This window comes from Perognathus longimembris, chromosome 4, assembly GCF_023159225.1.
Source record: "Perognathus longimembris pacificus isolate PPM17 chromosome 4, ASM2315922v1, whole genome shotgun sequence".
NCBI lineage: Eukaryota > Metazoa > Chordata > Mammalia > Rodentia > Heteromyidae > Perognathus > Perognathus longimembris.
This window is the reverse complement of record NC_063164.1, coordinates 77,046,564-77,066,883: the sequence shown is the minus strand read 5'-3', so window position 1 is coordinate 77,066,883 and position 20,320 is coordinate 77,046,564. Positions and strand designations below refer to the sequence as shown.

Below are 20,320 nucleotides of genomic sequence, written 5' to 3'. Positions count from 1 at the left end.
TACATTCCTCTGTACTTGTTCTATTTGTTGTGGTTAATATTACTCCAATGTATGTCTCTTATTTACCAGATGTATTTGTGTGTGTGTGTGTGTGTGTGTGTGTGTGTGTGTGTGTGTATGTATGTGTTCCCTCCAATGTCCAAAATTAGAAGGATTTCTTTATCTGAGGATTTGTGGTATACTGCATAGTAACTTATGAATAGAAACGTGTCAACAGGTATCTGTATTAAAAAGGGAGATGTAAGCAAATAAGTGAGCAAATAATAAAGGATCTGATCAGTTCAAAATCGTGAATTGCTAGTATTGGATATGTCAAAGAAAATTGTGCATTTTTGTTTCGTAAAGTAATCTTGAGTGTGTGACTATGGAATCCTCATAGAATATTTACAATGGTCATCTTATTTCCACCATTTATTAAAATAAAGCATGTAACAGAAACAACGAAAGGAGAGGGTGTGGTAAAGGGAATGGGGTAGAGAAATAAAGAGAAAAAAGAAGGAAAATGTAGTTTAAAAAAGTCAATGCATATCCTCTAAAATTAAAAAGAGTGAGGGAATGGGAGATTAAGGAGGAAAAAATGAGAATGTTCAAACTTTTTACTTGTTCTGGGGTTTGAACATGGAGTTTGAACTCACTACCTTGGTGCTGTCCCTGAGCTTCTTTTACTCAAGGCTAGTACTCTACCATTTGAGTCACAACTCTGCTTCTGGCTTTGGTTTTTTTCATAATTGTTTGGTGATAAGTCTCATGGACTTTATTGCCTGGGCTAGCTTCAAACTATAATCCTCAGATCTCACCTTCCTCAGTAGCTAAGATTACAGGTATGAACCACTGGCACCAAAAATTCAAGATTCATTTTATCAAGATGCACAAATTTCTTCACTAAATGGCATCAACAACAATGACAATAATAATAATACAGGTCTTACAAAAGTAAGAAAAGTGAAGGAAGGGTTGGAATGGGAAGGTTGGGTGAGAAATGGTGTGATATTGATCCAGAAATACTGAATTTGTAAACTGCTTTGTTGAATGGCAACTGCCTTGTACAACTACTTAAAGTTAATAAATAAAATAAGTAAGTAAAATACAATCCAGGAGCTGGTGCCTCATTCCTGTAATCCTAGCTAAGCAGGAGACTGAAATCTGAGGAATGTGGTTCAAAGCTATCCTGGAAAGAAAAGTTCCTGTGGGACTCTTATCTCCAAGTAACCTCTCAAAAACAGGAGGTGCTGCTGTGGCTCAAAATAATAAAGTACTAGCCTTGACCAAATAGCTCAGGGACAGCCACCAGGCTCTGAGTTCAACTGACAAAACAAAACAAAAATAAAAACAATGGGCAATAATTTATATGAGTAAGTGTACAGATATTTTTAGAGTGATGAGAAAATTGTTAGCAAATCAACTCAACTCAGTATCTTTTGTATCTCAAGTGTTTATCTCTGAAGAAGAAAGACAATATTTCTGACTTGTGGAAACAGGTTGTAAGGAAAGAAATGTATGGTGGGATTCTTTCCCCAGCACTCAAAAGGTTCAGACAAAGAGAATTGTGAGTTTGAGGCCAGCCTGGGATACATAATAAAGTTTTGTCTCAATTGAAACAAAATAATACAAACAGTCCCAGGGGGTTGTTGCAACCTTGTCACCCTTAGGCAAGGTGGAAAAGGGCTGTTGGAATTACTGACCCATGCCTATGTTAGTTGCAACTTTACCTCAGTGTGAAATGAACTATATATCTGGCACTACTGGATTCCTCAAAGGACAAAGACAAAAAGCACTTGGTCCTGCTTTGTGATGGAAAGACACTTACGGGATTCATAAGAAGCATTGATCAGCTTGTTAACTTAGTGCTACATCAGACTGTGGAGCACATTCACGTGGGCAAAAAAATACGATGGTATTTCTGGAGGGATCATAGTCCCACTAGGAGAAATAGACTTGGGAAAGAAGAGCGCTGCACCTCTGCAACAACAGTCTGTTGAAGAGATCCTAGAAGAATGAAGGGTAGAATGGCAAATGAACCTCCTAAGAAGGCTGAGAAGCTGAAAATTCAAGGCCTTAAAGATAGAGGTCTCTTCAATCCCCAAGCAGGTGTTATGCCTAGATTTCTGGTCCCCAAAGACCACCAAGGAGCCGATTCCGATGCTAATACATGAGAGTCTTATTGCAAGCTCTTGAGCCTGGACTCTCACCCATCACCAACACAGCTGATCTGGATTGAGAGCCCCAACCCTCAGATAGGCAGGGCATTTATTGAGATTATGACAGGGGCAGGGTATTTCCAACTTGGCAAATACTTGATTGGATGGCATTTAGCAAGCAAGTCTTGTCATATTTCTATTGGCTATCTAACCTTTCAGTTATCTGTTTTGGCGTTGATATCGGGAACTGGCCTCAATATCAGGAACTGACAACAGGTGGTCACATAGCACTGATGCAGAGGGTTAGTGCAGGGGATAGAGCAAGTCACAAATGGGTTAAGCAAGCCATTTACAGAAGCAGAATTTTGTGGTCAGCCTGACAAAGTACCAATTTTATTTTAACAATCGCTACCGTGTTTTCCCATTACCACTAAGCAAGCATGAGCGGGCTAAAACAACCTAGTACTCAATCATAAGTAAACCAACCCAACAGTTACCATGGCATTTCTACTACTATTATGGTTATTTCTATAGTCTATGACTATGATCACTTTTTACTGTCTGTTACGACGGTTGCTACCTAGGTACAGAAGGGAACAAAGCCTCTCTATATTTTTAAATGTCAAACTACAAAAAACTAGTCTCATGGGTAGGGGTGCAGCCCTCTAGCATGGAGTTATCACCAAGGTTTAGAAGCTGTTATAATTTTAACACTAAAAATTATATTTAGTCAATCAGGTTCTCAGGTCAGCCCTTACACAGGCACTCCCTCCCACCTCCCTCCCCCACCCCGCCGCGCCCCTCCCCCCCAATCCTGGGGCTTGAGCTACAGTGCCACTTCCAGTTTTCTGGTAGTTGATTGGATATAAGAGTCTCACTGACTTTCCTGCTAGGGCTGATTTTGAACTTCAATCCTCAGATCTCAGCCTCTTGACTAGCTAGGATTGTAGCCCTGAGCCACCAGTGCCTGATGAGCAGACACCTTGCTCAGAGGCTCCACTCTTGGTGATCAGGGACTATGTCACTGACATAAAGTCATATCCTCATACATTGACCCATAGATTGTCATTTTGAAAAGTTATTTTTATTGATAATTCTTTCACATATGTAATATGAAGAAATCTTGGGATTTTATTTTACATTGTTTAAGTAAGAAACATTATTGCTTATGAAAAAAAGTAGCATGGAATCTTTTCACCACACATAGTTGTGGAGTAGGCAGCTACATCTTTATATTGCTGTTCTTGGCCCAAAATAGAGTTTATGGGAGACATTCTGTATTTCTTTATAAATTATAACTGAAATATGAATATCATATCCTGCCTCCAACAAAACAAAATAAAATAAACAAAAATATTTTCAATCTGATCAACATATAAGATGAAGGAACAAATGGGTTATCAATGTTAGGCAAAGCATTCAGTAAGAATCACCATAGGAAGTGACTTAGCAATTGCCCCAGAGTGATGAAATTACATGTGATAAGAAATGAGTATGGACTCCTTAAAAAAAATCTGCTTTGTGCATCTGCAGTGCAATAGCTCAGCTCCCTCTAGCACCGCAGATTTCTCACCCCTTAGAAACTTTTATCACTAGAAATACAACCAGCCTAAGTTGTAACAGTACAGGGATTCTGGCCAGGAAGGAAAAACTGACTTTGCACATCTGAAAACACAGATTCGAGCTCTGGGCGGTTTCCCACCGCCCCGCTAGTGTCGGCGGCGCCAGCACAGTGCCCATCACAGCAACCTGCACTCCACGGAGGTAAAGCACACAGTGGAGACCAGCCGGCACCTGAGCCGGACGACCTGAAATCGCCGAGAAAGCGTGAGTACCCATGAAGGATATTCTCACTGGCGACCACAAAGCAACTCCGGCAAGGAGCCCTGTCCCCACTGCCAGAGCAAAGCGCCATCTTTGCCACTGGCATAGGGTCAGAACAGATTGGAACTAAAGCAGGCCTGGGAAAAGCGAGGTCAAATTAGCCATCTTTGAAAAGGGCAAGAGGGACCAATCAGCGAGAACCAACTCCACCCAGGAGAACGCCCCCTGCCCAGGTGGGAGGCATGCCCTGGGCCTTGGCTTAGCCAGAGGTGCCCCGCCCTGCCCGCCGGAACTTCTAAATTTAAAGCGAAAACAGCCACCAGTTCCCAGCAGCAGGGAAACACCAGATTGAGGTTCCTGAGACAGTTAAACCATCCCGTCACAGAGGAAGCCCAATTCCCAGCCCGAAAAGGAGCTGCTTTCCAAAGCCACCTCCACAAAAGAGGCACCCGGTCCAGGTGGCAGAAGCCTTGCACAGGCAAGCAACTCTCAGCTGGGTAAAACAGGCCAGAGGCGCCCCTCCCTGCTGAGTTCACAACCTATTCAAAGGCAGTCTGTAAAGGCCACGGCCCTGCAGCAAACAGAGGAGCAAGCTGAATTCTGCCAAACCCAGAAAATCAGTAATATAGACTGCAGACCATCATAAGGAAACCAGAGACTGGGGAAAGACGACCCAAACAAAGAAGACTCCATTTTTTTTTCCTTATCTTTTCAACATTTCTTAAACTTTAAAAAAAAATTTTTTTTTTTCAATTCGGAAACGTTGTCTTTTTTTTTTTCCCCATGTTTTCTATTTTTACCAGTTTGTTTTATGAAGTTTTTTTTTTTTCTTTTCTGTTTGTTTGGGTTGTTCCTTTGCAGATTTTGTTAATTTTTTTTCCTTTTTATTTTATCTTCTTTTTTAAATAATTATTCTCTGTTGTGTGCATCTGTCTCCCACTACTTTTACTTTATTTCTCTCTCTGCGTTCTCTTTCTTTAAAACTTACTTTCCTATGAAGAACACCTCCACTCTTTTCTGCTAACTCTCCATTATCTATCATTGCAAACTTATTCTCTCTACTGATTCTACTCTTCTCGACACTTCCACGTCACTGAAACTAAACCAAAATCATCACCTCCCCTCCCCAATACATTTTACTCTATTCTCTTTACTACCTCCAACTTACCCTCCTGACTTACTGCCTGGACCTCCAGTCTCCAATGACTCCTGGTTGTTGGATGGAGGGTATCCCAGCTTAATAAAAGTGAATCAAAGGGGTTCTTAGAGAAAGCCAGTCCTAAAAGATCTTAATATAAAAACAAGAATTGCATATAGGGTTGTAACAGTAAATAAGTAACTACTGAATACAGGGCACAGGATTAGTTGTTATATTGAGACTGTATTCTTTAGGAACACCAAATCTAATTTTATAGACAGGAATACAGGGTGTATGTACATAATTATGAACTTGTAAGATTTACACAACAGTGCTTGGTAAGGGCTGTGTTGGGTCTTAAACGGTGCTCACAGGTGCTGGTAGACTGGCATCCCCAATTCAAATGGGCAGAAGAAACACAAGAAGGATGGCAAACAATGAAGTCTTATCTCCCACTCAAAACAAGCAGGAAGCAGAGCAGCCAATCAAAGACATAGAAGAGAACCCTCAAAATGCTCTACAAAGTCTACTGATAAACATGATAAATGAAAAGTTCGAATCTCTTCAGTCAATTATTCTAGAGCGTGAGGAGGCAAAGCAAAAATTAATGGAGAATTTCATGGCATCCACAAATAGAAAGATAAATGAACTTCAAGAGTCAAATGAAAAGATAGCTAACCAGCTTAAAGATTTGAGACAACTCTCAAAACCAAAGTAATGAAGTTAATGAAGTAAAGAAATCCAAACAAGACCTAAGAAAAGACATGGAAATTATCAGGAAAGACCAGTCAGAAGCAAAAGAGATTCGATATCAAGTAACTAGCCTACAGTCCCGACTAACTGAAGCAGAGGACCGAATTTCGGGAGCTGAAGATTCCTTAGATTCTATGGAGAAAGATCAAAAACCTATACAAAGCCAGTCCAATCAACAAAACAGGTCGCTACAGGAGATTCAAGACACGATCAGGAAGCCCAATTTAAGGATAATAGGTATTGAGGAAAACTTGGAGAAAGAGGTTAATGGGATAGGCAACCTATTTAAAAGAATATTAGCTGAGAACTTCCCAAATATCCAGAAGGAAAGGCCTATACAGATACAAGAAGCATTTAGAACCCCAAATTGACCAGACCAGAATAGGACATTTCACCGACACATTGTGATCAAAACAGCTCCAATGAAAAAGTACTCAAAGCTGTTAGGGAGAAGAAAACAATCACATATAAAGTAAAAGCAATCAGAATTACCCCAGACTTCTCAGCAGAGACCATGAAAGCAAGGAGAGCCTGGAATGAAGTATAACAAACTCTAAATAAAAATAACTACCAACCAAGAATTCTGCACCCAGCCAAACTCTCCTTCATAGCCAAAGGTCAAATAAAAGTCTGCCATAATAAGGAAAAACTGAAACAATATCTCTCCACCAAACCAGCTTTACACAAAATCCTTAAAGATGTGCTATACAGGGAAAATAATCAAGATCCCAATACAGACAGAGAAATGAAACCTAACTAGTAAACATCAGATCAAGAAATGGGAAGACACAGCTTTAAACAAGATACTGATAATGAAAGGAACAAACGATCATCTCTCAATCCTAACTGTCAACATTAATGGACTTAATTCTCCAATCAAACGACATAGGCTCATAAGTTGGATCAAAAATCAAGATCCATCTTTCTGCTGCCTCCAAGAGACACATCTAGCCAGCAAATTAAACATCTTATAAAAGTGAAAGGCTGGAAACAAATCTATAAAGCAAATGGCCCCCATAAGCAGGCTGGAGTTGCAATCCTAGTATCAGAAAAAAATTGACTTCAAATTAAAAAAGGTAAGAAGAGACAAAGAAGGTTACTACATACTAGTAAAAGGATCTCTCCTACAGGAAGAAATAACCATTCTAAATATCTACACACCAAATGCAGGAGCACCCAACTTCATCAAACAAACACTACTGGCTCTAAAATCACTCATAGACCCAAACACATTGATAGTTGGGGACTTTAACACTCCACTATCACCTCTGGACAGATCAACATGCCAAAAACTGAACAAAGAAACCACAGAACTAAACAATTGCATAGACCAACTAGACTTAATCGACATCTACAGAATATTCCACCCAGCAAGGACAGAATACACATTCTTTTCTGCAGCACATGGAACATTCTCCAAAATAGATCACATCTTAGGGCACAAAGAAAATCTGTACAAATTCAGAAGTATCAAAACCATCCCCTGCATTCTCTCAGACCACAATGGAATAAAATTAGAGCTCAACTCAACCAGCCACCACAGAAATTGCTACAACTCATGGAGACTAAACAACACACTGCTGTACCATCAGAGGGTCATTGAAGAAATCAAAACGGAAATTCAAATGTTTATGGACTTCAACCAAGTTGAGGACACAAAGTACCAGCTCCTTTGGGACACAGCAAAGGCAGTACTCAGAGGAAAATTTATATCTCTGAGTGCATACATCAACAAACTGGAGAAACAGCAACTCAATAATTTAAGGAAGCACCTTAATTTCCTTGAGAGAGAACAGCAAGCCAAACCCCAAGTCAATAGATGGAAGCAAATAATTAAAATCAAATCAGAAATAAATCAATTAGAGACGAAAAAAACCATCGAAAGAATCAACAAAACAAAGAGTTGGTTCTTTGAAAAATCAACAAGATAGACAGACCCCTGGCAAACCTGACCCAAAAACAAAGGCAGCACACTCAAATAAACAAGATAAGAGATAAAACAGGTAACATCACCACAGAAATAACTGAAATTCAGAAAATAATAAGGGACTATTTTGCAAAACTTTATGCCAACAAATTCGAGAACTTGGAAGAAATGGAGGATTTCTTAGAAAAAATTCATATCCCCAAACTGAACCATGAAGATTTAAACCTCCTAAACAGACCCATATCCAGTATTGAAATAGAAACGGCAATAAATGATCTCCAATCCAAGAAAAGCCCAGGTCCAGACGGTTTCACTGCAGAATTCTACAAGACCTTCAAAACAGAACTCACACCAATATTTCTCAAACTCTTCAATGAAATTGAAAGAAAACGTTCACTTCCAGACTCATTCTATGAAGCCAGTGTAACCCTCATCCCAAAACCAGGCAGGGACTCATCACGGAAAGAGGACTATAGACCGATCTCCCTGATGAACATAGATGCAAAAATTCTCAACAAAATTCTTGCCAATCGACTTCAACAGGTCATCAAAAAAATCATACACCACGATCAAACTGGATTCATCTTAGGGATGCAAAGCTGGTTTAATATACTCAAGTCAATTAATGTAATCCACCACATCAACCGGAACAAGCTAAAGAATCACATGGTTTTATCTCTGGATGCGGAAAAAGCCTTCGATAAAATTGAGCACCCATTTATGCTAAAAGCCCTAGAAAAACTGGGATTCCAGGGAACATTCCTGAATATAATCAAGGCAGTTTATGACAAACCAACAGCAACCATAACTCTAAATGGTGAAAAACTAAAGCCATTCCCTTTAAAATCAGGAACAAGGCAGGGATGTCCACTCTCTCCCCTGCTCTTCAACATAGTACTAGAATTCCTAGCCAGAGCAATCAGGCAAGAAGAAAATATAAAGAGGATCCAAGTAGGTAAAGATGAAGTTAAACTCTCTCTCTTCGCAGATGACATGATCCTATACCTAAAGAATCCCATAGACTCTACCCCCAAGCTACTAGAGCTGATCCAAAACTTTGGAAAAGTTGCAGGATATAAAATAAACCTTCAAAAATCAATAGCCTTTCTGTATGCTAAGGACCCGAAGACCGAGGCTGATATCAGGAAAGCAACCCCCTTTGCAATAGCCTCCAAAAACATCAAATACCTAGGAATAACCTTAACCAAAGAAGTGAAAGACCTCTTTGAGGAGAACTTTAAAACCTTGAAAAACGGAATTAAGTCAGAACTAAGGAAATGGAAAAACCTCCCATGCTCCTGGATTGGGAGGATTAATATAATCAAAATGGCAATATTGCCAAAGGCTATCTACAAATTCAATGCAATACCCATTAATATCCCAACACCATTTTTTGATGAAATAGAGGAAGCAATCCAGAAATTCATATGGAATAATAAAAGATCTAGAATAGCAAAAACAATCCTAAGCAGAAAGAACAGTGCTGGAGGAATTACAATACCCAACTTCAAGCTGTATTATAAAGCTATAGTAATAAAAACAGCTTGGTATTGGCACCGGAACAGGTCTGAAGACCAATGGAACAGAATTGAAGACCCGGGAATGAACCCACAGAACTATGCCTACTTAATCTTTGATAAAGGGGCTAAGACAATAGTTTGGAAGATAGATAGCCTCTTTAACAAATTGTGCTGGAAAAACTGGCTCAACACATGCAAAAAACTAAAACCAGATCCTTACATATCACCCTGCACCAAAATCAATTCCAAATGGATTAAAGACCTTGAAATCAAAACAGACACCCTGAAAACACTAAAGGAAGAACTAGGAGAAACACTTGGGCGACTTGGCGCAGGACGGAACTTTCTGAACAAAGACCCAGAAAGGCTACAAATCAAAGAAAGGTTGGACAAATGGGACTGCATCAAACTGCAGAGCTTCTGTACTGCAAAGGACATAGCTTGCAAGATAAACAGAAAGCCCACAGACTGGGAGAAGATCTTTACCGGCCATTCAACGGACAAAGGCCTCATATCTAAAATATATGCTGAACTAAAAAAATTACTTTCCTCCAAAACAAAACTGCAAAGAACTAATAGCCCACTCATCAAGTGGGCTAAAGACCTACAAAGAGACTTCTCTGATGAGGAAATGAGAATGGCCAAGAGACATATGAAAAAGTGCTCTACATCACTGGCCATAAAGGAAATGCAAATCAAAACAACATTGAGATTCCATCTCACCCCAGTAAGAATGTCATATATCAAGAAAACTAACAATAACAGTTGTTGGAGGGGATGTGGCCAAAAGGGAACCCTACTTCATTGTTGGTGGGAATGTAAACTGGTTCAGCCACTCTGGCAAGCAGTATGGAGATTCGTCAGAAGGCTAAATATAGAACTCCCCTATGACCCAGCAACCCCACTTTTGGGTATTTATCCAAAAAACTACAAACAAAATCACAGTAATACCACCAGCACAACAATGTTCATTGCAGCTCAATTTGTCATAGCGAGAATCTGGAACCAACCCAGATGCCCCTAAGTAGACGAATGGATCAGGAAAATGTGGTACATATACACAATGGAATTTTATGCCTCTATCAGAGAGAATGACATTGCCCCATTTGTAAGGAAATGGAAGGACTTGGAAAAAATTATACTAAGTGAAGTGAGCCAGACCCAAAGAAACATGGACTCTATGGTCTCCCTTATTGGGAATAATTAGCACAGGTTTAGGCAAGTCACAACAGAGGATCACAAGAGCCCAATAGCTATACCCTTATGATCACATAAGATGATGCTAAGTGAAATGAACTCCATTTTATGAAAATGATTGTTATATCAGGGTTGTAACTACTTTCAACATCCCATGTGTATCTGTAGTTTCTACTATTGATGATGTTCGTGTATCACCTTCTTGTGATTGTATCTACACTATCTCTGTAATCTTATCTGAGTGTATGGGAAACAGTGTGTACTGGTATTAGAATTAGGAAATTCAAAGGGAATACCAAAATTGAGAGACAAAGGTAAAATAGGAGAAACAACAACAAAAGCAATACTTGCAAAACTGTTTGGTGTAATTGAACCGAACACCTCGGGGGGGGACAAGGGGAGGGGGGAGGGGGGTATGAGGGACAAGGTAACAAACGTTACAAGAAATGTATCCAATGCCTAACGTATGAAACTGTAAACTCTCTGTACATCAGTTTTATAATAAAAACTTAAAAAAAAAAAAAAGAAATGTGTATGGACAAGGCTATTCCAGGAAGAATGATGAGTGAATGCAAAACACTGTAAGTGGGCAAAATGAGAAAGAATGAGGAACAGAATGACGACCAGTATGTCCAAAGATGGCTGGGAAAATACCAATAGGATACAAGCTGCTGATTTCTAAAGACTGAGCGTAATCTTCCCTTCTTGTTCAATTGCAGTGTATGGGAAGGAACATTTCCTGCTGGAAGTGACATGATCTGACTGATCCTTTGAGAAGTAATTCTAGCAATCTATGGGAAGAAGCCTGCACTTGTGTTGGAGAATACTTGCGTCACAAGCACTTTGTCTTACTAAGTTTGTCAGCAAGAGATGATATAAAGGAAGTTTTGGTTTACTATTGTAATTCTACACAACTGTGTGTTCTTTGATGGTTTGAAAGTTTCTCTTTTTTTTTTGGTAATTTCTCTCAAGTGCATTGATATAATATTTCAAGTATAGCATTCATTTTTGTCTTTAGAAGCATTTAAAGGTATTCATTTCTTTAGAACCTTAATCCTCCTGGATATGGGGAAAAAATTAATGACCTTCATTCTAGTCCAAGAGTACTACTTTTTATAGATGTAGCCTTAAATATCTGTTGACTTTATTCCTAAGTGAAATTGCCCATTAAACCTGGCTGATTGAAATGGGTAAAATCGTCAATGTTTCACTTTTTACTTCTAAAAAAAGAAAGAAAAAAAAAAGCTAAAGCCTGATGTGCTAAACTATATTTAAAATCTACACCACAATGTTATATTACATTTAGTTTTGGCAGGAAGTAGATGCATTTTGTCCTGCAACAACAGATGTGACTAAAATAATTGATCTTGTTGAGATTCTTACTCTTGCATGGATAGAAATCAATATTAACAACAGGAATTTTCAGCTCCACATTCTGTCAGGGAAATTTTTACCATTTATGAAGTCAGGTGGAGTTTACCCTTCCTGGTAGTGTCACAGCCTGCTTGATGGAAAACATTTTTATCTACAATTCACTAAGTCATCTATCTTAGTAAGACATCACAGATAATAAGACAGCATCAGCAAGTAGCAATAGGGAAACTGTCTTCATTAATTATACTGAGGGGTGGAATTGGGGTCTGAGAGCTTCCAGTGGCAGAATCACAAATAAGGTAATGCACTTTGCCATTCAGATGCAATTAAGTGCAACATATTGTTAATATCCCTTTATTCAATTCTTCAAATGAAGGCTCAACTCTTTAAGTCTACATGGGAACAACTAGCATGCAGCTGATTGTTTGACTGTGCAAGCCTAACTTACTAACAACCATGTATTTAAGTTCTTTGAGGAATTTTTCTGGCAGCATCATGTTATGGGTAAATTTAACATGAAGAAGAATAAAGCCATTTTCAAGCCAACTTTTCTACCACATTTTTTATTGTCTAGGTGATTAAAATTTCAAGAATCCAAGGACAGTACTCAGGGCCTGATTTCAAGCCCCAAGACTGGCATAGATAGATAGATAGATAGATAGATAGATAGATAGATAGATAGATAGATAGATAGATGAAAATAAACAAAACTAGTTTGTCTATGTAATTCATCAGAACTTTTATATATTGGTTTACTTATTTTTACCTTTCTTAATTTTTTAAATAGGATCCTAGTGCTATGTAGTAAAATTTTCTCACTCTTTTTATGCAAAGACCAGAGAATAAGTAAATTAATAATCAAATATCCACATACCTGTCACAAGTTATTTTTCTCACAGGATAAATCTCAAAATATTTTGTAGTAATATATTAGCCTTTGGTAGATTTCAATATATTAATTTTTAATGTGGTTAATAATCAGATATTTATGTTCATTAAATACCTGTCACATTGTGAATTGATGTGCATATTTGCATATATGTGTCTTTTAAGTGTTCAATGGATTTAATGACACTCATAATTTTTTCCACTACCTATAAATATAGCATGATAACATGATGGTTACCCTTTTCATTCAACTTAGCAAAGTTGTTGGGTCTTATTTTTTCCTATATAGTGGAGGTACTTCTCTTTTTTTTTTTTTTTTGGCCAGTCCTGGGCCTTGGACTCAGGGCCTGAGCACTGTCCCTGGCTTCTTCCCGCTCAAGGCTAACACTCTGCCACTTGAGCCACAGCGCCGCTTCTGTCCGTTTTCTGTATATGTGGTGCTGGGGAATTGAACCTAGGGCCTCGTGTATATGAGGCAGGCACTCTTGCCACTAGGCTATATCCCCAGCCCATAGTGGAGGTACTTCTACAGATAAAAATTAACTTGGACATATTATAACTTATTTCTTTTGACTATATAATTTAAATTAAAAATAGGAACCAAATATCTAATTAAAATACTCAAATGAATTAGACAGTTATATGTAAAAAGTACAATGGCTAATAAATACATAAAGAAATGTTTAACTTCTGCAGACAAAAAGAGTATATAAATCAAAGCAGCACTAGAATGTATATATATATATATATATATATATATATATATATATATATATATATATGCCTTTCTCCTAGCTTTCTTAGAACAAGTTATACATTTTCTTTTGTGAAGGTCTTCACTTCTGTCCTTGTACCAATATCAGGAATCCATTAGTGACACAAAATTGGCATTAAGATGAGATTATAGAAACAGAACTTGCTAAAAAATAACCATTATCTACCACTTCTACTTACTTCCTAGTCAGTCACACCATGAAAGATTTATTTTTCCTCATATCACAAATTCCTTCCCTTCTTTTTTCACAGAGCATTACAGTATAAAAGATCCTGAGTCTCATGGTGCAGGGAATGTAGCTCAGTGGTAGACTACTTGTTTATGGTGCCCAAGACCCTGGCTTGCAGATCCAGCACTACAACCAAGATGATTTTGAATCTAACCATATACCATATCTCTGGCTTTTCATTTCTTTTCTATGACTTTCTGTGATATAAAGTATTAATTAAATTTTAACTGCTTTTGATCAATTACCTTTCACTAATTTCATTCAGGAGCTTCTGGTTACTTCCCAAGACACTAAGGGAAAATCCATCCTATCAAAACCACAATAAGCATACAGTACTTTTTTAAAAAATGTGAAACACTTCAAGGTTTGGGTATATTCTATAGAGCCTTTGACTTTGAGAGTTTCAAATTATCCCCATCCTAACTTAGCACCTCACACTAGGCATTGCTTTCTCATATTACAATATGGAACTATATCTAAAATAAGTGAGGCTTAGAAATTTAAATATCTGTTTAAATTGCTTCCATAATTGGAAAGGGAAGTGGTGTGTGAGACTGGGTGCATTGATGGGGAGGCAGAGGAGAAGGAAAGAGGGTACTCACAAACACTTCCTGTTCCAGATTTGCCCTCTATTTGGTCTTTCCCAGAAATCAGTTGTATAGGTTAGAAACATAAGTAGCATCATAAATATCTTAAAGTGATGCATAATGACAGTTCCTCCAAGGTTTTGAAGGACAACATGACATTTTGAAGTTCTTTCTTTGACATTTCAGGTCAGAATCTAGTACAAGTAAGATGATGTATCTCCATACCAATCTCTGGAGCCCTACTAGGTGACAGAATTCTGATAGGGGCAGTACCCAACTGATTCATTATTGCAGACCTCATGCTTCTGACTCATATGCATGGTCTCTGCTTATATGAGGCCATCTGTAGAGAAATAAATCATCATAAAACTGACTGAGTGTGTCCTATGTGCATCTGCTTGACTGTGATATAATTAACTGACAATAATAAAGAGTATTAGGGAAAAGAGGTCTCAGAATTGTCAAGTGAGTGTCAACTGATTGGTGACTTTTAAAAGTTGGTGAGGATACAAATGGGTTTAGAGGAGAATCAAGCCATCCAAGGAGAGTAGGGGCAAACAGGACAGAAGGAACTTAGTAGCATGGCACCTGTGTAGGAGATTATATGTGGGGGGGAGGGGAAGAGAAAAAGAAAATAAAAAGTAGAAATAATAAAATAGAAAACATATACTGTCAAGTACTAGGGGATAATCTGAAACGAAAGTTCACTGAAATTATTGAATGTATTTCTCTGGTTTTGCTTTTAGGTCACATTGGGCACCTCATTCCACTAAGATATGTGCACAGCCACCTATAGCTTGAGGACTACGTGGCTTTTATGCTTTATCTTCCTCAACATGCCAGAATATGAACCTATGAAAAGCAGCATCCAATCAGACCAGACACATGGTTTAAATGGCAAAATCTCAAGAACATCTTTGAAGACATTGTATAGAAAGCAATGAAGAATATATATAAAACTAGCCAGAGCCCATCTGTAATGAGTCAGGTACATGTTACTCCATATATAATACAATATATTTGAAGTATATGTTATAATCATAATAACCATTATCCATTGGATAACTAATGGAAACCACTAGCAGAGCTGGGCAACAGTGAATCACACCTACAAACCTTGTTATTCAGGAAGCTAAGATCTGAGGATACAAGTTCAAAGCCAGACTGAACAGGAGAGCCAGTGAGATTCTTATCTCCAATGAACTATCAAAAAGCCTGATCAAGGGCTGGGGATATGGCCTAATGGCAAGAGTGCTTGCCTCATATACATGAGGCCCTGGGTTCGATTCCCCAGCACCACATATACAGAAAATGGCCAGAAGTGGCGCTGTGGCTCAAGTGGCAGAGTGCTAGCCTTGAGCAAGAAGAAGCCAGGGACAGTGCTCAGGCCCTGAGTCCAAGCCTCAGAACTGGCAAAAAAAAAAAAAAAAGCCTGATCAAAATTGAGAAACAAAGGATAAAAAGGCAAATGACTCCAAAAGCAATACTTGCAAAACAATTTGTATAAACCAACTGAACACCTCTCGGGGGAGAAAGGAAGAGGTGAATGAGGGAGGGGGGAATGAGGGAGGAGGTAACAGTACAAGAAATGTACCCAAGGCCTAACGTATGAAACTGTAACCTCTCTGTACATGTAATAGGGAGGTCAGATCTGGCTAGTGCCATCATTGACTGTGGAAGGGAGTCAGATTGACTCTAACTCATATTAGAGCAGAAGCCAACTTTACCTTCACTAAGATCTCCCCCACCCTATCCAGGGAAGTTCCCCTTTATTATGATAAGTCATGTAAATTGACCACCTGAGGCTTGGGAGGTTCAAGGGAACCTGTGCCCTCCCATGAGTAGGCACATCCACCTGATGTCAAATCCATGCGCCTATTCTAACTAGAATGATAGATTGGTCCAAACAGATACTATGAGACAGACTGTAACTCTATTGGCCACCTGCATGCAGCCTAGCATGCTCTGAGAGTGCTGTATCCTCAGTGGCCACTTGCATGTGGCAAGTTTGACTGTGATGTTTGCCTTATAACCAGGCTGGAAGGCCACACGTGTGGGTGGTTCCAGCTCCCGAGTCTGGGCTGCACACTTGCGGGTGGTTCTGGCTCTGGAGTCTGGGCTGCGACCAAGGCAGGTCAGTTCGCTTTTTACTTCTCCAATAAGTCCATCTTTTTATCATCTTGTAGCTAGAGGCTGTGTAGTGGACTCTTGGGGGAACCAGGAATCCCCTCCCTTGCGGGGGAACCCCATTTCGTTGTAGCAAACCCCACTTCATACATCAATTTGACAATTTTTAAAAAAGCCTGAAGGGGAGCTGTGTGGCTCAAATGCTAGAGCCTCTACCTTTAACCAAAAAAGCTCAAGGACAGTGAGAAGACTCTGAGTTCAAGCCCCAGGATTGGGTGGAGGAGGGGATAAAGATAAAAGAAAACACTGGCAAAAATTTCCAGTTATCTGATTCAAATTCCTGCATGTACCTTTCCCTGTTGCTTCATGATTCCTACTGCTCATCTGATAGTTCTCAGTATCCCTTTATTAATTCCTTCAATAGATATCTAAATAATGTCAGGGAATCATGGGCAAATGTCTTATCTTACAATCAGATTGAAACTTTTCCTTTCCTCTCTGGTTATGGTTTCAGTTCAGAGATTTTTTTTTTTCCTTTTTGTGGCATAGCAGTGTGTTCAACTCTCAGCCACATAATTGTTAGATGTATGCTTTTGTACTTGAGCCATGCCTAAGTCCTACTGGCTACATTTTCTGTTTCAGATAAGGTCTCATATTAACTTTGCTCAGAGCAATCTTGGACCATGACCCTATTACGTCCCCTTCTCCAGTAACTGGGTTTACGAATATGCACTGCCACATGGAGTTTTGGTTTCTGGAAATTTGTCTGGGCAAATGTCTAATCTTACAATCATATTGAAACTTTTCTTTTCCTCTCTGGTTATGGTTTCAGTTCAGTAAAATATTTCCCTTTTTTGTATATTCAACTCTATATTGAACTCTGGGCAACATGTGAGATCACATCTTAGAGCAAGTTAAGCAAAAGCTGGAAGCCTTGGGTTCTAACTCTAGTCACAACAAAATAAAAAATAATAGCATTAATGAAATAAATAAATAAATACAAAATCAGTTGAAAAGGAAAGGACTAATACTCTTTTTACACATGATTTTTTACATATGCATAATTCCATTATTTGGAATTTGCATCAATACTCTGTTGTAAGTAAATGCCCAGGGTGTAATGATTAACCACTTAATTCCAAAATTCCAGAGATGTGGTTGGATTTGTGACAATACAATTTTATCCATTCACAGATGCAATGCTCAAAATGAGAATTCTGAGTGCTTGCTTAAAATGTTGAGCGAATCATGTGAGCACCAGACTCATAGCATGGTGCCACTATAAAGACAGTAGCAATATACCTACACACTGTACAGCAAGACAATCAATGAATGATAGTGTGACAAGTAAGAATCAATTAATCAATATATCAATATATTAACACTAATATATGGTCTTCTGCTAGATTCATTCCAGGCATCATAAAAGAAAATGATATAAACTCTGCCTTAGGTCTCATTTGGGAATCTCACTTTCATTCAAAATTGCTAGTATTTAATATATTCCAATGTTGCAAAATTCCAATTTGTATTAATTCATAGTTTAAGAGAATACAGTGACATTAATGAGTTAAATATCAGAATACAAGACTTGGGGAAAGATTTTTCTGTATCTGTCTGTCTCTCTTTCTCTGAAGATCTTTTTTTTTTTTTTTTTTTTTTTTTTTTTTTTTGCCAGTCCTGGAGCTTGGACTCAGGGCCTGAGCACTTCCCCTGGCTTCCTTTTGCTCAAGGCTAGCACTCTACTACTTGATCCATAGCACCACTTCTGGCCATTTTCTATATATGTGGTGCTGGAGAATCAAACCCAGAGCTTCATGTATATGAGGCAAGCATTCTTGCTACTAGGCCATATTCCCAGCCCTCTCAGAAGATCTTTATAGCAGATTTAGTATGAGCAGTTGCAGAAACAAATGCAGACTGTATTAAGAACTGAGGACTAATGTAGCAAAAATGATTAATACATGTTTACTGTGGAATATTCTGAAATAATGACATTTTGCTTAAGAGCAGCTTTCCTGGAGAGAAATGAAGTCAAAGATGATGTGTTTTGCAGAGGGAAAGGGCTCAGCACAGGAAGAGGGACCAGTGTCAGGGGACAAAAAACAAATTTTTAAAAATGAAACAGCCTTAAAATCATGTTGCTTACTGATTGCCTACTGACATTCTGCATGTGGAAAGTGTCTGAGTGATGCTGGACGATTATTGTTACCTTCAATGGTAAATTGAGACTTTTCTCCTCTCCCCTGAATATGATTTGAGTTTGGAGATTGATAATGATCAATTTCTATCAGAGGCACAGTGTTTTATTCAGAATATTGAGTTTATGATCTATCATTTGTTGAGCTATATTATAATAGTTTAGCTTTGAAGATAATGTAACCAAAGTAGTCCCCAAGCAGGAGCTAGATAATAGATTGTAATACAGATTAGAAGGAATTGCAATATGTTTCTTCAGGGCACGAAGCAGGTGTGGTTACATCTCTGCATGTGCAACCAATGCATATATATATATATATATATATATATATATATATATATATATATATTTAAATGTAAATTGTTTTCTTTAAAAGAAAATATTATATTGAATATTGATGCAAAGAACTATATGTTTGTGTTTCATTTTCCTCTGTAGTAAAAACTCATTTTCTACCAATAATGCGTCATGCAAACTATCCCAGAGTGTTTATATTAAATCTGGCTATTAAGAAAACATATTTACATAAACTAAAGCTAGAATTTTCCTATATCCATATGCAGTTTCATTCTTAGTATCATTTTATGCAGGCTTATTAAGATGTTATCTATAAATGCATTCAAGTATGCTTTGAATAGCAAAAATAAGTGAAGGTTTGTAACCAAACAAAAAACTTAAAATTTAGGGAAAAAATTCTTAAATATTGAATTTTAGACAAAATGTTCCTAACAAAGCTTCAGTATATAAAGCCTGAATGATTTTAGGGTACAAACAGAAATCAAAGTATTCTACATTTCTGTAATTATAATTGATCAATTGAGTTATGGATGTAATATTTATAAAATATTGAAGAGGCCTCCTTGAAATAAGTGGTCAGAAATAAGCATAAACCAGATGTATCCATGAGAATAGTTACATGACCAACTTTGTAATGAATCCTACCAGATACTGGTATTTCATACCTGTAATCCTAGTTATTCAGGAAGCTGAGATCAGAGTATTTTGTTTCAAATCCAGCCCAGGTAGTAAATTCCATAAGATGCTTATCTCCAATAAACCAAAAGTGAAGCTGTGCTCAAGTAGAAGAGCAAGAGCCTTGAATGAAAGAGCTAAATGAGAGTTCCCAGGCCTTAAGTTCAAACCCCAGTAGCATCTCTCTCTCTTTCACACACACGCACACACACACACACACACACACACACACACAATCTGCTTGTAACAAGTTAATTTCAGTCTAATTGTGATGCTATAAATTATATCTGCAATGAGCATTGTTATGGAATTTTACTATAAAATGGTGAACTTGTTCGGGAGCTACTTCTGAGAAAAGCAAATGAGGCTTTTCAGTAGTATTTTTGTTGAATATTTCAGTGGTGTTTTTAGCAGCTCTTTTGTATTGAAGAGTATGTGATTTATTCATGAGCTCTGACTTAATTTGTATCTTATACGTTCAGCCAGAGGCCCTTGTGCTAAGGCTTGGTTCCTACCATAATGGTACTATTTGAGAGGTGTTACAATGCTTAAGAGGTAGGGCCTGATGGGAAAGTTTTAAGTCCTTGAGACTATTTTTTTTTCCTCAAAGGAAACTGTGGACTCTATTTTTTTTCTTTTCCTCATCATGAGGTGAGCAATTTGTTCCTATT

The 20,320-nt window shown here is 38.1% G+C and overlaps 1 pseudogene; it reads left to right on the top strand.

Annotated features, from left to right (window-relative positions):
• The first annotated feature begins 1,720 nt into the window (after positions 1-1,720).
• The window catches only part of LOC125350884, a 45,132-nt pseudogene continuing 26,532 nt past the window's right edge, over positions 1,721-20,320 (top strand).